The sequence below is a fragment of the Triticum dicoccoides genome, chromosome 1A (assembly GCF_002162155.2).
Source record: "Triticum dicoccoides isolate Atlit2015 ecotype Zavitan chromosome 1A, WEW_v2.0, whole genome shotgun sequence".
In the NCBI taxonomy this organism is placed as follows: domain Eukaryota; kingdom Viridiplantae; phylum Streptophyta; class Magnoliopsida; order Poales; family Poaceae; genus Triticum; species Triticum dicoccoides.
Window position 1 is genome coordinate 590,022,683 of NC_041380.1, and position 5,247 is coordinate 590,027,929.

Sequence of the window (5,247 nt, forward strand, 5' to 3'; positions counted from 1 at the left end):
ATAAGCACCGCCAATGCATCAAATAGTTCTGATAGAACCTGAGCCGGCGGGCGCACGGGGCCCCCTGCCCCGGCAGCCATTGCCGCTGCTGAACCGGAGATCGTTGCCGCGGCTGTCGAAGAGTGAAGCGCTGCTTGTGTTCCGGTCATGAATATTCCAACCCGGTTAGGCAGATCAGAGGGGTCCGGAATACTGTCACCATCAGAACAGCTCTCAATCCGGCCATCTTGTAGCTGATAAAGAGATTCGGTTTCTCCGGTCGAAAAGTCGTCACCGGAACAAACGGTAGTTGCCCCGTGAAGCTCCGATCCATCCTCATAACTCCCTCCATGAATCATTCCCACGAAGGCACGCTTCATGGCCGGTTTAATCCGGGCGGATCGCGCACGCTGAGCCGTCTCGACGAGGCCGGTGCAGATGTCCGGCTCAGGGCCCGGTTCACCGATCTTGCCAATGAAAACGTGAATGCTACCAAAGGGGACCCGGTACCCGTACTCAATTGAGCCGGCCTCGGGGCCCCAGCCTGCGTCGTCGATGTAGAGTTTGCTGCGACGACTCTTAGTCATCCGACCTATAGCGTAGCCCTTGAGTCCTTCAAAGCGGCCCTCCAAGAACCGGAAACCATCGTGCGATAGCCCCACGGTGGGCGCGAACTGTTGTGTTTTTGTCACAGTAGATGTCCTAGAGAAAGGACTTAGTCGTGGAGCCATCGCGACGGGTTAGCTTGAAGGGGTTAAAGCGGACACAAGGACGCAAGAGAGTTTATACTAGTTCGGCCCCTTCAATGAAGGTAAAAGCCTACGTCTAGTTGTGATGGAATTGATGGGTGTTTCGATGACTAGGGAGCAATAAGCTTCGCCTATGTCTCGAATTGTTGTCTGTGTCCTTGAACCGCCGCTGAGTCGTCCCCTTATATACATGGGTGACGCCCGTCGGTTTACAGAGTCCCAACACCGGCTCATAGATGTTTCCGGTTTGGTCTCTACTTATTCCTAACTTACAATACAAGTTACATATTGACGCCGGTTTACGGCTACGGGCTCTCAACCGATTATGGGTCTTGAGCCCTCATCTACCTTCATGGGCTTTAACATGCTTTAACTACTGATGAAGCTAATCCGGCCCAGATAGGCCGGTTTACGCCCAGTAGTAATATCCCCAACAGACGGTCCTCTCTCCCTTGGACAAAATGGTTTGGAATGTCCCCCCCCCCCAAAGTCAATTTTTTTGCTTGGTTGGCCCTTCAAGACAGAGTTTGGACGGCGGATAGATTGGCAAAGCGTGGGTGGCAAAATTGCGATCTCTTCCCTCTTTGCAGGTCGGTGCAGGAATGCAGACCTCACCTCTTCTACAAGTGCCGCTACACCCGGCGTCTTTGGTCATTGAGAAATTCCTCATGCACGGGCTTGCCACTTCTGCTTGGCCCCTGTTCGACTCGGTGGACGAGTGGTGGGCAAGCACCTGCGCTGATGGTATGCCGAACCGCCAAGCCAAGGCCTCCCTCACTATGCTCGTCTCATGGACGATTTGGAACGAGCGTAATGCAAGAGTGTTTAAGCATAAGAGTGCTCCACCGCCAATGTTGCTCTCCTCCACCTCTGCCGAGGCTAACCTGCGCCGATGGTACGCCGAACCGCCGGCGCAAAGAAGCTAGGGTCTTTTATTTCATGCGAATAATCTGCATGCCGTGTTTGTTGGGTGTCCTGTAACAAACTCTTTTCTATCTTAATTAATGGATGAGGCAAAACTTTTGCCTCCGTTTCAAAAAAAAATCAGCATGCATGCAAATAAACATCATACCGTGTTGTGTTGTAGATAGCCAAATAGACGACCTACTGTACAAGGTGTCTATAGCTATCGTCTATAAACTGACATGCAGGAAACCTACAGACAGCAGTTGTCTAAACTAATGCACATGCCCTTATGCATTTGTGATTTAATGGGTTCAAAAGAGATCTTTTTAGTGGGTTCATAGCTAATCAATACCATGTATATATACGTGGGGGCAAAAAAAGTGGTTTGGTTCACTTGCACCCAACGGCTTAACACTGGCTCCGCCCCTGCCACGCCGCCACCCAAGAGCATGCATGGACAGGACCGACCTATTGCCAGGAGGGGATGACAAGCATGGAGACCACACCCCATACACCGTCACCGTCACCATGAAGCCTTTTTGCCCACGGCCGGACAAGAGGGAAGGGATTTTCTTCTTAATTCTTACTTGATTATATTGATACATCTCCGACTCCCAAGCAAGCGATCCTTATCTCTAATTAACCCTAAGACTAATGGGCCATGCCCATTACGTACTCTAATATATTCGCTCCACGCAAGAGTCGAACTCTGGTCACCTAGTGCACCACCGTGATCCCCGCCATTGGGCTACTGCCCCGTTCTCAATAAATAAAGTAGGCAAAAGTAAATTCATCATGCATAGTGATAGAGTTACCAAAAAAGGCTTTCATCTCGCTTTACATCCATGGAAACAACAGAAAAAGAAGAAGAAAAAAGAAAGTGACAATGAAACAAGATGCTAATGAACAGCTTACTAACATGCTCTCAATGGACCCATAACAAGCTAGACCATTTTGCCGCAAAAAAAAACAAGCTAGACCATTGACTCCTATGGAAACTCCACATCATGCCATTGATGCGACCACAACAAGGGAGCAGCCCACCGCCGAGGAAGGCCCGCCATCTGTCTCTTCCTCCAAAGATGCCCCTCGGCCCTCTCGTCCTGGATCCTAGGACACCACACCATCAGTGGGGGGAAAACTCACCCAAGAGCGTGCATGGACAGGACCGACCTATTGCCAGGAGCCCAGGAGGAGTTGACAAGCATGGAGACCACAACCCATACACCGTCACCACCTTTGACAAGAACCATGAAGCCCACCGCAAGTTCCCGAGCAGGAAAACCACGGATGCATCACCGACAGACCGCCACTCACGCCAAGCCTCAAGCACCACTCCACCATCCCAGGAGGCTCCTTCAAGATTCTAAACAACGCCACAACATTGTCGCCACCCAATCCGAGGGATTTTGGGTTTCACCCGAGACTGGGAGATGGAGGGCCGGGGATAGATCTCGATGCCACCAAAGGAGAAGTTTATGTTCTCTAACTGTACAAATTCTATTGCTGCCAAAGGAGAAGAGCTCTCCTTTGTCCGCCAGTTCCCCTAGTCTCAGGCATCCTTCCAGGCATCACGAGAATAGGGGAACTGCTACCAGAGACAAGGGAAACCATAGATTAACGTTGGAGAGCAGTTTCAATTTTTTGTACTATGCTATGTTTGTATTTCCTTGGTGCCGACATCATAATTGTGAAGACGGCATCGTACAAAGAAATAATTCCCACGACTCCGGAGAACCTAAGGTATCTTGAGTCTTGCAGATCAATGGTCTCTGATCTTGCGGATCATCGTCCGCTGCTTTTGACAGTCATGGCCATGGCGGCAATAGTGTCACATGAGTTTTGGTTAGGGGTTCTCCTACTTCGATTTTTTGTGTTCCCGGTCTTCACCAACAGGCTGATGATGAATTAGTTGTTAACTTGCCTTGGCGGGGGGTGTCTTCCGGGCCACAGTGCATTCACCCATACTGTAGGTTCCCACATATTAGTATTCACAAAAAAGGTTCCCACCTATACAAAAAATAGATGCTAAGCTTGCAATGTCTGATAACTGGGCTCACGAGGGATTGCTAGTGAGATATTGGAGGAAGGCGAGGATGACATACGTCAAGTCCGCATAGCCCTTATGAGCTGGGCCACACACTTACTACAATGGCAATCAATTTCCTTGACCTTCCGGCACTGGACAGGCGCCACCCCCCATAAATGAGGCAAGAAGCTCTGCGGGTGGAGCAGCAAATGGTGGGCGATTCATGATGCTCTTAAAAAATCTCAGAGATTAATGACGTTGAAGAGGCTTGATTTAACTTTTATTTCAGTTTGTTCAATCTCAGGTACTTTGGTCAATAAATAAATAAAGTCAAATGTTTATTAGAAAAGTACAAATTTTATTCTTTTCTTTTGGCTGCGTCAACACACACAAACATGTTTTCATTAAGGTCTTATAGAGCTAATAGGGTTTCACTAGCAAAAGCGCTGCATTGAAAAGGAAGAAAAAAATATATATCACACGCCACTAACTGAATAACCATGGCTCAAGACCCCAATAGGTCCACATCCTTTATTTGAACATGGCATCACATCTGTGTTGCCACTCATGCTTCTTCCTACTCTCGCCGGTGGTGGTCTCAGTGCTCACTCAACCATAATGCATTTGAATGTGGTCAATCCTAAGGTCTCTCTCTCTCTCTCTCTCTCTCTCTCTCTCTCTCTCTCTCTCTCTCTCTCTCTCTCTCTCTGCATAAGATGAGAAATTTGCTTTTCTTCCCTGCAAGGTTTTGCCGGGCGTGCATGCATGGTCATCGATGATTTCTTTCATCTCCAATCTGGTTTTGTTGAGGTGTTCATTTGCAATCTAGATCGCCGCCACTATAAAAGAAAGATGGATCATGCTCTATTGATCAAGGTTTGCACCTTAAATATCATTTAAAAAACGTTTAGCAGGTAAATTAATGTTGGGGAACATAGTATTTCAAATTTTTTCCTACGATCACACAAGATCTATCTAGGAGAAGCATAGAAACGAGTGGGGAGAGTGTGTCCACGTACCCTCGTAGACCGAAAGCGAAGCATTCAGTAACACGGTTGATCTAGTCGAACGTCTTTGTGATCCAACCGATCCAAGCACCAAACGTACGACACCTCCGCGTTCAGCACACATTCAGCTCGATGACGTCCCTTGATATCTTGATCCAGTTGAGGACGAGGGAGAGTTCCATCAACACGATGACGTGGCAACGGTGATGATGAAGTTACCGGCGCAGGGCTTTTCCTAAGCACTACGACGATATGACCAAGATGTGTAACTGTGGAGGGGGCACCGCACATGGCTAAGAGAAGACTTGGTGTGCCTTTGGGGTGCCCCCCTCCCACGTATATAAAGGGAGGAGGAGAGGTGGCCGGCCCAAGGGGGGCGCGCCATGGGGGGAAGTCTTACTTGGACTCCCGGTCCAAGTAGGATGCGGTCCCCCCGCTTTCCTATTCCCACTAGGAGAAGGAGGGAAGGAGGAGGAGGAGAGAAGGAAAGGGGGGCCACCCCCCAACCCTAGTCCAATTTAGTTTGGGCTTGGGGGGCGCGCGCCACTACCTGGCCGCCGCCTCCTCTCTCCACTAG